Source organism: Ammospiza nelsoni, chromosome 3 (assembly GCF_027579445.1).
Source record: "Ammospiza nelsoni isolate bAmmNel1 chromosome 3, bAmmNel1.pri, whole genome shotgun sequence".
In the NCBI taxonomy this organism is placed as follows: Eukaryota; Metazoa; Chordata; class Aves; order Passeriformes; family Passerellidae; genus Ammospiza; species Ammospiza nelsoni.
Window position 1 is genome coordinate 50107460 of NC_080635.1, and position 13119 is coordinate 50120578.

The following is a 13119-nucleotide window of genomic DNA, read 5'->3' on the forward strand; positions in this document are numbered from 1 at the left end:
CTTGCTGAACAGTGTGCTGCCTGCAGGTAATACAAGAGAAGGACTTCTCCAGTCTCTAACAAAATCTTGCCAAGAGGGGTTTACTTCTGTTACTGTAATGCTCTGAAAAATAAAATTTAGTCTGACAAAGAGCAGCTGCAAGAGAAAACAATACCAGGTTTTGATGAAAATTTGAATTAATGGATTGTATGCTGCATATTATTTTAAGCAAAAATATTTCTTGTGTATAGATTGTGACTAAATTTGGCTGTCTTACAGCAAAATTTCAGCTGAAATAAAGGCAAATGATTTTACAAATGGATTTTATAGCCTCATCCCTTACAGGATATGAAGTACCTTAAACCTTGAAGTGCACATATAATTTTTCATTCTTAATCTGTAAGTAAATCTGAGTTAGTGAGAATAGCTCAAATTGAAGCAAGTAAGATCTTTGATTCTCGTTTTCCTCTCTGTTTTTCAGATGAATTCAGAATAGGAAAAGTGGTTTGCAGATCTGTAATTGCAAACTGAATAGAAAACAGAAGAAAGAATATAGGAAGTCTTTCTGTAAGCTGTTTGTTTTCCAGTCTCTTTTACCAGCTTTTGATATGAAGTAGTTTCCAGTGAGAAGCTGTACCAGTGAAAAACATGGAGAAATTTTGTGATGCAGCAAGATAAATGTTAAATCATCATTGATAAATGTTAAATCATCATATTGATTATTTTTTGCCAGTGACAGCGCATTAAAGAGATCTGCTCATTTTCATTTGAATTTTTTGTTTGAATGAATGATCACTTTATAACCACCTAGCTGCCTGAAGTGAGGCAAGTCCTGATTCAATTGTCTTTTGCTTATGCAAAATACTAGTTTTCAATAGCTAGTTGACACAATTGTAAGTGGTACTCTAATGTGTCTTTCTGCAAAGTAGTTTATCACAGATTTTTCAAACAATCCAGATTGAATTTGTGTGTTCAGTTTATTTATGAATTTGGTTTGCACCTTATGTTTACATATAAGCTGGTTTCAATAACAAAAAGCAGAAGAGCACCTGCCATTATTTTGGGGAGGTTCAGATAAATCCTTACTAATGACTACCCACACAAAAAAATGACCTAAATCTGAGAGCACCCCTAAACCATACAGAAAAACAATCAGGTTTTCCTCCATAAAAACAAAATCTGCACTGTAAATGCATATGCACATGGAGTTAGAGACACATTTCCATGTGAAACTTTACCTCTGGCACATCCTAATTTTTGGGTTCTTAATAGTGCTGTCATCATGTTTTCTAAACTCGGTGTTTTCACTTTTTTGAATGGAATGTTTATTTGTGCTGGAGACAGATAATGATCCAACATCTGCCTTTGGATGTACTGGCCAACTGCTTGCAGGGTCCACCCAAGAGAGGAACACTGCATTTTTGGGTCCAGAAACATCAGCCCCAAGTCAATCACAGATTACTTTCCCATAAATTGGCTATAGGATATATTCTCTCCAGCAGAGGGCAGTGGAATGGTAGGTGTATGTATATAAGACAGAATTTTAATTTAATTTAGGAGAGAAAATTCAAATATTCAGTAAGAAAATTGAAATGAGATAGGCAATAAGCAAGAGAGATCATTTGCATTCCCCTTCAGGCATAATGTGATTTTGCTTTGGCTTTATTCCAAGAAATACAGAGGAGACCCTTTGATTAACAATGGTATGCCATTATGAAAAAGATTCTAGTGCTTAAGAATTAATAAAATGTCAATTTCTGAACTAGAAAAAAATGTGTTCTGAATGCCTGAATTACAGAAAGTCTCATTTAAAGTATATTTTTGACAAACATTTTTTCTCTGAGGAGTAGATTAGATGAGTATTTCTGTCAAAAGAATAAAACCCAATATAAAAAATAAATTTTTTTTTATTAAAACCAATAGTGTTGAGATACCCACAACACTATTGGTTTTAATAAAAAAAAATATGCAGATACACAAAGGGCCCAGGTCTTCAACTATTTATTGTGAGATAAGGTGTTGTTTCAGATTTCTGACCTTTGCAAAGCTGAAAATGCTCCCAAAATGTCAGGACTCTGTGGCAGGCTGGAAATGGCATGGCTTGAGTCTGCAATTGCATGGCTAGGAATAAATAAGACTCAAAGTCTTTATTGATAGCTATGAATCACCTTTTCCCCCTGCATTTTCATGTATGGCATCAGCTATGAGGGTTTGATGCTCAACTTCTGAACCTTAGCAGCTTTGGGGGCATTTGGCAGGAGCTAAATGAACCTGATTCTAACTGTGAAGGCTGAACTCTTTTCTCTTGGAGCTTCCTCTAGAAATCTCATTAATGAAATTGCTCCTTCTTATGGCGACCTTCATTTAAAGCAAAAGAACAACAGAATTTTCAGAATTTTTAGTTCAATTGACAGCAGGATACAAGTAAAGTAGTGCCACAACTAACAGCAATTCTTTTTGACAAGAATGCATGAAAAGAAATTAAATGCAGCTGTCTGAATCTTCATTTTCTGGTCTCTTTATGCAGGTGCCTGATTTAATGTCCATTTTTTCTGTAAATGTAGGGTGCTTCTTTTAAACTGTTTTTATCGACTAAATTTAATCTTGGCAGTTTGAACAGTAAAATTCTGTAAATAACACAGTTATCCTCAAACAAAAGAAACTGAAGATGGAAGAGAGGTAATAAAAAGTGAGAACCTTCAATTTGAAATGAAAGGAAATATTGCCATGATATTGAGCCGCCTGTTTTTTCCCTTAGGTCATTATCTTGCAGACCGACTGCATTCCACATCCTCATGAGCTGAACCAGTTGCTAGGTCAGGGTGATACACAGTGTTGGTCTAACTCTGAAGTTGGATAATTCTGAAGACTAATTTCTGAATATCCCAAAGATTGCCTTCTAAATATGCTATGATGTGATCTCATATCTTCCCAAATTTACCTTCATGATACTGTTTTTTGTGGGTTTACACAGTGGTCTTTTACACTTTTTAAAAATTATCTGAAGGCATTTTACATTTTCATAACATTTTCTAGCATTTTTCTATTTCATTTGCAATTTGTGGGAGAGAGATTGTTGTCAACAAATAATCAGGTTTAGGAGAAAGATCTAAATATGAATATAAAATGTTAGCTGTGTATAAGTTAGTTTCTGAGCTAAATTCCTGAAATGCAATTCAGGTTCAAGATATTACTGGCAAGCAAAAAATCAGATTTTCAATTCCAGCTATTTACTTTATATAAACATCCTGGTTGCAAATGAACCACGAAAATGTTGGATGAAATCATGTCCTTCATCTAAACTTACAGTGAACCTGCAGCCAAAAGAAGTACGTTGTTCTTTACAGACACATCTCAAAACTCCTGAGGAGCTTCCAGTCTGTTGGTTTTGCCTGCCTTACAGTTTCAGCCGTCCATAAGTTTTGCCCTTTGATGTATATCAGTGCTTTCTACTAAAGTAGCTCTGGAGCAATGGATCGAGCCTCCTATTAAATAAATAAACCTGCTCTTAACTTCCAGAATTATAAATAACATGAGGAATGTCAGGGCAACCTTGGGGGTTAGCCAAGTCTTGGAACAGCTGCTATGACCTTGCGTATCAGCATCTTAGCTTTTATTAGAGATTGGTTTGTGCACAACATGGAATTTCTTGGATTTTACATTAATTAGTTTTTTTTCTGCTACATATTAGGAGAACTGTAAGAAATAGCAAATATTTACAGGCTGCATAAATCTTCCTAGGAGGTTTGCTCATAGATTCCTAAGTCTTTGTAATTCATTATCAAGAAAATGTTACCAATTTGCCCTGATACAGGGTAATCACTGTGGCTGTACTGTAAGATTCTATGAGCTAAAGCCACTGACCTCACTATAGAATTTTATCCTTGTGACTGACCACACAGGACACAGGGCCAGAAGAGAAGCTTTGCTTATATAGATAGCTGTGAATAGTGGAAGTTTTGTAGGAACAAATTCTCTTCCTGCTGCAGAAGGACATTAAAGGGTTCTTTAATTAATGTCTAATTTTAAACTTGCAATTAGTCAGAGTGAGAACAATAGACCTACCTGTGTTAATTTCCTTAATGTGTCAAAGCTGTACTGACTTCAACAGATTTATAATCAAGTTTCTACAGTTCAGTAGTTGCTTGATAAAAGCTAAAGTATGTGCTCAATGAAAGACTGAATCAAACTTTTTGTTTACTGTTCATTAAGGTTTTCTAAACACCTCTTACTAGGTATGCAGTAACTTTCATTGTCACTGGAGTTTTCTAAGATCTGAAGCATCATCAAGATGCTTCTCCCAGTATCTCTACTGGGCTCGATTATTCCAAGCAGTACTTATTCCAAGCACACTGCCTTATTTTTATAGCTCTTGAGGTTTATCTGAACTAGAGCAGAAAATTTTGAGGCAAGTATATCAGAAGTATTTTTAAAACCACAGCTAAGTATAAAACATCCTTTTCTATCTGATTTTTAACATTGTTGATCTCATTTCCATCACTTCTATACTATATAAGCTTTTTTGCCTGCTGTGTCTGCTGTATGGTTACAACAAAGGTACTTGTGCTGGTAATAAATATCCAGATTTTGCATAAGGACTAGAAACACTGTCCAATCAGCAAATTCTTATGTGTCAACAGGAATATGGATACAAGGTGACATCCAGAGAAATTCAAGAAGGTACTCATTTGGTTTCCATGTCAAAACTCTTTCTTGTGAAGAGAATAGTTTTTCTCCATTTGCTTTTGATATCAATACTTATTTCACATACATTCAGTCTAGACTTCTGCTTGTACCACACTTGACAATTCACAAAATTCACAATCTGAGTCAAAAGCTCAGATTTCCAAATCCTGATAAGGATACTTAAATAATTAAACCATGTATGCCAAGAATTTACAAACACATAGAAACCTGTTTTTTAATAAACTTCCCTCTTATTACTGCTGAAGGGCTCATCAAAGAAAGGCCATAATTAAACATGGCTTACATGCCTATAACATGGTAGATCCTAGAGCAGGATCTATAAAACAAATTTCTAGAGACTGTTGTTCAAAGATACATTACCCCTTGAAAATGCAGCCATGCAATGATTCTGCTGTTGTTTCATGGGAGGGCAAAGATGTTATTTACCAAAGTATTCCTTGGCACTTTGTGCATAAGTTAAAGAATTTGCTCATGTTTTGAATTATACACATGTGGCTTAGTTTTACCTTTGATTTTTCTGATTGTCATAGGTCCAATTAATGGATGGGGAAATGCTGCTTATATTCTTTTGGATATATTATGCTTTCATTTTAGCTCAGATGGAACAAGAGGAAATATTTCAATTTTTAATTTTATGCAAATACACTGAAGTTTAAATTGTAGGAGACTTCATTAGAGTGCACAGTTTTCCAGTACTTTTGCAGCATTTTCTCTTCTCAGAGTCTGCCTGAAGGCAAATTTGTGTAAAATCCATTCAGCTGTACATGGAGGTATCACAATGCAAAAGGGTTGTTTCCTTCAGTGAGGGAATGTTTCCTTTGATTTTCTTTCTGTCACTCCTTCCCCCATCCCTTATTTCTGCAATACATGTGTTCAGGGAGTAGCTAGAAATGTTTGTGTGTTCTATATACAATATTTTCTGAGAAATATGTTTTCAGCTCTGCAAAAGGGGAAAGGTGTAAAACCTTGGAATTTACCATGAATGTATCAAATGATGTTCACATCAGTGTGGGCAAGCCACCAAAATAAGATGTATTTTCTTTGAGTATTTGCACTAGTAAAACTTAAATGCACAAATGTTTGCCTAAAGGTATGGTTAAAAATGCATTACTATGAATGAAGTAAATGTACTTAACATTCCAGGCTGTACTTTTAGGCTGTTCCCCAAAGACTGTGTAACCCTCTCTTAGTCTGCACTTGGCTTCCAGCAGCAGTACTTCTCAAGGAAGGTGCCAAGATAGACATAAGACCGAGTGGCAAATATTTTTACAGGTTGTCCTAGGGTCTCGGCCTCATTCAAATCCAGATGCCTGAGTTTTCCTCCTGTAGAAAACAATATTCCTAAAGACACTTGAACACCTCCCTGGGACTAGGATACAACTGTGGCACACACAAAGATCTGAGACGTTCTCAGCTGTGCAGCCCAGGCTGCACTCACTAAATTCAGGCTTCCAAATATATCTCAGCACACTTGGCTTCCCAAAGCTGTGAAAAGCTCTCCTAGTCCCCAATAAGGCGTGCATTGCTTTTTGCTGTAGATGGTTGTTCAGGCGTAGGTAAGGAAAGAGTGCGATTTTATCAGATTGAAAATATAGCATTTTAGGCTGGTATTACCATATTTGTGTGAGATGGTCATGTCAGGCAGCAGTTTATTCATTTAATCTAGCTGCTTTTCTTCACTACATGTTTTGATATTGCCACCTAGCTCAGCTGCATGGAGTAGCTCATGCAAAGGCGAAATTTGGCTAAGAGGAAAAAAAGGAAAGCAGGCCAGCAAAATGTTACTTTTCCACATGCTGTTTCTCTAGTAAGATGAGAAGGTCCATTTCTGCCACTGTTTTCTGTGTGGAAGCACAGACAGGGTGCAGAGGTTCAGTGCCAGCACATTGACAAACAGAGCAAAACATGTGGAACAGTAGGTGTCAAGCCCCAGAAGTGCAATTAATTGTGTGTGCTGTTGCTGCGCGCCCTGGAGAGGTGATGAGGTTCATTCTTTTTCAGCTGGGCACTTGCAACAGCACAGCTAATTCAGCACAAGCACAGCAGCTGGACACGGAGCCACATTAGTGCAGCATCGTGACACACTGGAGTAATTGAACGGCAAACTAGGTTATTTGCCCACCTACTTTTCCTGCATATTAAAGGAGGGATAATGAGCAATTGCTTATGGTCTGTTAGCAAAAAATGACTGTTTGTTCAGCACTTTGAAATCATAAATCAATATATGCTGCAAATGTGGTGTGCCACCTAAAAGACTCATTCAACAGAGAGCCGCACTGGAGAGGGAAAAAGGTGCCCGTCCCTGGCTCTTACAGGCTGCCTTCTGCAGAAAATGGTGATGATTCTTTCATCTTAGTCTGAGAACAAATATGTCCAAGGGGTCTTATTCACCACCTTGGCCTAAGCGAGCAAAGCCTAAATGAGGCAAAAGGAAGATAGACATCATGGTTTGCCTGGATCACTTTGACCTCCAAAGACATGACTCTTCAGTTAGCAATCAGGTGGCACATTAATTTATTTTTTTGGGCACTCCTAAAGACTTTCCAGGCACATCAAGCTTATTTTTTCAGTCAAGGCTCTAAAAACAAAACTGATATCTTTATGGAGCTATATCTGAGGGCTTCTTCCAATGCTGGCTTTTGGATCTAAGGCTGAGGACTCCTGGTGAAATTAATTCCTCTAGCTCACATTGATGGACCAAATAAGCTGGTGCATTCCCTGAAATGGCTTACATAAGCTTCCAGGGCTCTCTGGTTCAGTGGTTTTCTTGAACTTTTTCAGAGGTACAGCATTTCTGACCTCTTTTCGGCGTCACACTGCTCCCTGTTTCTAGCAGTCTCCTTTTTCTGCACCCCAGGGATCTTCCATGGGATGCTCTGAACACAGGGAAGATTGTAGGATTGCAGGTTCTTCCAAGCAGCTGCAAAGAAAAGAGCTGAATTAGATCCCATTAATTTATAACATTCCAGAACTGTTTAATACCACTGTTCAACATTCTGTCAAATAACTGGCAAATCCGAACGATTTCATACATCAGTATTTTTTTTAATATATTCACAAAAAGTTGTAGTTGGATTTTCATTTTCAGGATTAACTCTGCCCTTTTGTTTTCTGCCTATGCCACAACCATCACTCTCCAACTCAAGGAGTTAAACCAGTCTGTACAATGAATCTGGAGCATATACTGATCTATGTGATTTTATAATTATAATTATGATCTATGGGGTTTTTTTCTCTTCAGCTTGCAATAAGGTAGCTGCATGAAGAGATGGTGACTGAGATGGAAATTCACTTACATTCAGTTCACCACACCTTGTGCAAAATACATGGATGACTGTTACAATACTGCAGTTATCCATGACAGGCACAGAAAGAGGGAGAAAAAGAGTGTGTTTTTTAAAACTCGTACTTAATAGGCATTCTGCTTCAAAAAATTCCTTGTGAGTTCAGTAGACAGAGTTTTATTCGTACTTTATTTTAGCTTTCTCTTCTTTACTGTGTGACCTGTGCTAAGGGGGAACAAGCAATCCTCACAGCAAAATGGAAGGAATAAGGAGAGACTGGTTATGCAGGAACAGCTGCTTGTTTTCAGCAGCATCAGTTGAGAGTTTTTCACATTCTCCTTCTCCGCCTCTCCCCAAATGTTCAGCCTGCTGTGTGCAAGCTGGGTGTTTACAGTTCAGGACTATGGAGGAGGAGGAAATATTTTGCCTATTGTTCAGTGACGTCAATGGCTTCGCTCCCAGTCACTTGAGGGACGCTGGTGCTTAGCAAATGTCAGTGCACTGCTGCTACTGCATGTGCCTTACAGTCTGCTTGCAGGGATTTAAGGTCTCTCCTTCAAGATAGATCCAGCTGGCAGGCGAGGCGGGTGTGAAAGGCAAGGAGCAGTAGCCATGGAAAGCTGCTCTGCTGCTTTTTGCGTGCGAAAACCTCCGTACGAGCTTCTCGTTGAGGCATTAATATGGTGTATTTATTAGCATTAAATACAGAATTCAGCTTAAAAATGTCTCTTATTCCGCACCAATGGCTTTCTTTTCACATTCTTTTCCTCTGTATTAAGAGGAATTTTCAAACCTTGTTGTTTATCAAGGACCTAAAAATCCCCCACAAAATACACCGGCAATTTTACAATTAATCAGGATAAATAGTTAACTCAAAAGCTAGCTCAATTCAGTGTATTTCTGAGGCATTCTCACACCTGTTTTGTTACCAGATATTGAAAACTGAATGGCAACTGCATTTTGCTGAAGATTTTTTAAGCTCAGGGCTGAATTTTTTTTTTTGAATGCATGATTTTTGAAAGTGTGCTACAGTTGATGTTCCTAACTGCAACTGGAAAGCCATTCTTCAACCATTTTATCTTCATTAAAACATATTTCAAATAATTTTTTTAAAAACTCTGCTGCAAATATTTGTGATTTAAAAAATTTATAACTGCACCCTTTGTGAATGTGTGCAGGAAAATGTGGTCTTAGAAAACACAGAAATTGTTCCTTGGTGTCAGTGTTTTTATGTTAAGTTTTTGTAGCTGAAATTTAAAATTTTGGTTTTGAAGAAATAATTCATTATATATATGAAAAGAGATGTGATTATGGATGGGACCAGAAGATCAGCTTATTAATTATCTTGATGTGAGACTCTGGATTTATTTCACATTAATATAATAATCACCATGAAAATGTCAAGTATTTTGAGGGTTCATCAAAGCTTATAGCATAGTGTAGCATTATACTGATACCTTAAGATAAAGGGAGAACATAAATAGAAACTGCCATTTTGTAGGAAAAAAAGGAAAAGCTGAAAGCAAACACCAGTGAACAAAGAGTCTAGCATCAGGGTTGCAGTGGAAAATAAAAAGGTGAGACAAACCATTGTCAGTGCCTTTCAGGTCTTTACTTAGCCAGGGATCATCATCCATTGCTGACAGGTATATACAGTCACAGAAAACATTCCATAGGTAGCCTGGCTTTCTGTGCTGAGAAATAACTTCAGATGTTTTGAGATAATATGTACTTAAATGTGCAAACTTTATGTTTTAAGTTTTTAATATACATGAAACATTCACTGTTTAACAGACAAAGGCCTTACTCCATGACTATTCCACACAGAACTTTTCCTGTAGATGACTGAGGGATGTATGAATGGCTTTTTTAAAAATGCACATTAAATTACAGGAACAAATATTTTTGGGAAAAAAAATATACCTGCTTCATTTGTTTGCTTGCAAAATCTTAATCATCACTCTTTAGATTTTCCCAGATCCCAGGTGGGGTTTTTTTGCTTCATTTTTATATACTGTGATTCTAAAGCAGCAAAGAACTACAGAATGTGACCCTATAGAGAACTGCTGTGCTTCTGGTTTGCCAAGCCACCCAGGTCAGAATCCTTCTTCAGGAGAAGGATAATCAAAGAAGCAAATATGATTTTTTTTCCTGATATACTGTGCTGGATTTGGTCAAGATGATAAATACCTGGCAAGATTTCCAAGTATTCTAAGAAATCTGTTTTAAATCAGTGTTGAATATTGGTTTCAACATCCAAATAGAGAGAAAGGAAAGCCTATTATAGTTTCACTGCTTTTATTCCAATCACTCTACAATCTTTCAAAATGAAAACAACTCTTAAAGGCAGATTTGTCACCACCATCTCTCTTTCAAAGAGAAAGATATTGAATTCAGTCTGTAGATTATTCCTGGTGAAGAATGTTTGATGTGTCTTCTGCAAAGCATGGCCAATATATCTGTGAATTCTTCATCAGCTTTCCTACCAAAGGCGATAAATATTGAATTCTGCTTTATCTGCTAATTTCAGAATGCCTTGCTACTTCACTTAAGAAGCCTTTTTTATAGTACTAAAAGCAAAGAATTCTTTTGTAGAGCAAAGGCACACCTTTCTTATTATCTATATAGTCAGTCATTTTACCTCATTGATAGAAATAGGAGACTAAAAGGTCTTCTGAATTTGAATCACAACTGAATTACTGTTACCACAGTCTCCCAGTAATGCTTTCCTGACTTTTCAAGAAGTTTCAGGAGCAGGTTAGCATCACCTAATCCAAAGGAATGTAAAAATTATAAGACATAATATACTGCAGAAAATGTAATGCTTTGTTTTCTTGAGACACTTTTGCATAGGTGCACACATATATTAAATATCAAATTAATGTAAAACAATATATCAAACTGAGATAAATTACTCTTGTGATATATATAGTTATAATTATCTTATCCTTACAGGCAAGGACTATAAGTCTCAAAAGACCAAACCCCAAACTATGCTTTGCACTTAGAAATCTTTTCATAACAGAGATTTTCAAAGACACATCCAAAATTATTTGTATAAATAAGAAAGAGGTGAATGTTAAAAGAGTCCTCACTCAGCTTTGTTTCCCAGTACCCCATTAACCTGTAAACAAAGATCTTTTTGCCTTTCAAATTCTAGAGAAGTTTCTAAATCAGGCTTACATTTTCTCTGTTTGTCTTATAGGGTTTTTTAACACCATCAAATAGCTGTTTGCCAACTTTCAGCTGTAACAGGGGGGAGATCTGTCATCACCCATGGGAAAACAATGAATTGTGTCTAGCCAGAAAATAAAGTGAGCACTTTCTTCACATAATAAACTAGCTCTTGACAGAGCTAGTTTTTCAAATAGACAATACAGAAGGAAGAATATATCATGAATTCTGTTCTTATTACATTCTCCTGTATACCAGGTATAAGAGTTTTGGAAGCAAAGTCTACTGCAAATTTTCTGGAAAAAAAAAAAAAAGAAAAAAAAAAGTAAGCTATTACATCACTTTCTGCTTCAGTGGGGATGTGTAGGGACAGAAATTAAGAAGGAGTTTCTTTTTCTCCCTTCTTCCCTCCCTCCCTCCCTCTGCCTCCTTCAACTCCTTCCCTTTCCTTCTGGCTTCCCTCCCCTTCCAGCGAGACACATGTCTAAAGCTGTTCCTCTTTGTACTGTGGCTCCTTCATTTTAAACTCCTGCAAAACAGTTAAGAAAATCTTCTTTAAACTAGCATATAATGGCTAGGTCCATCAGTTGTTAGGATGATATTCATATTGCTAGAAAAATGATTTTGGAGTACATGAGAAGTATGAAACATGAAAGTTTCATCTGCTGACAACAGGATTAAGTTACATGGTTGCTTTGTTTCCTGTGATTGTAGTCTGTGTTTTGGAGAAAATCTGAGCTCATGAATTTATATTCTCTACAGTATTCTATCCACCTCTTGACCTTTTGTTGTGGCTTGGGCTTTACTCTTCAGACCCTTTGAGAGCTGCTTCAGGGTAGTTGTTTCTGAGAAATTTTTTGTGAGCTCCACTATACTACATGTAGTGATGGCTCACAAGCCAGGCTTGCCAAGAAGGCAGAGGACCATTCTAAAGTGGGCATTTCTCTCACTTGGGCTCAGAGTGAAGACAAGCTTTGCCTTTTGGGCATAAATCATATTTTTACACAACATTTTTTTCAGAGAGAGAGCAGTCACTAAGGAATAAGCAGCTAGCTGTTTTCACAAAAATCAAACTGAAATGAAATAAAAACATAGTGAACCTCTTCAAATAAAGGAGGAACGTACAGTCCTTGTGGTGAGCAATAATGCCACTATTTAACACCATATATGATTCCTAAATAAACATTATCGTAGGCTATTAACATTAAATATATTTATAATGGTGTCTCAGATCTTCTGGGAATCCCATATATTTTGCAGACTGTTTCTCAGTCACAACTGCAATGCAGTGGGTGGAACATTACAGCTTTCTGCATCCAAAAAAGTACACAGAATCTTTCAGGAGTGTGCTGTGTGCAAGAAGGATAAAAAACCAAGCCAGCAATCAAATCGGAAACTGGCAAGGAAATACAGAGGGGGGAGGAAAGAATTTATGCTTTTTAATTTCTAAACAATAAGATGTTGTTTCATTTCTCCTCTACAAGATTACAGCATGTCAGCATGACATGCAAGTCTCATGTCAGCATATTAGCCAGGGCATCTTCAAGTAGCTGCATATTTGAAAAGAAATGAGAAACAGACAGAAGGAGACTGGAAGAGAAGAAATTTGGCATGTTGTTCAACCATATAAAAGTTTGGGAGAATGGTGCATGTTGGAAAGTACCTCCTCCCCTTTCCAGGATAGCATGGGGAATGGGATAAACACCAGATGCAACACAGAGTTGAGAAACTAATGCCTAGAGGGAGTGGTGTCACTTGATATTTGGAGGGGTAACTGGTCTGCAAGTGAGAGAGCAGGGAGGAATAAGACACAATACCACATTCAAGAGAGGAGCTGTCGAGAGTCTGGGTCTAGTGCTTGGCAACAAGAGCTACTTAGAGCTTAGCAGGTAGGGATCTCACTCCTCAGGTAGAGAGGTTTATCACAAGCAAGGGTCTGACTCCAGACTAGAATGCAGAAATAACCAGCAATACA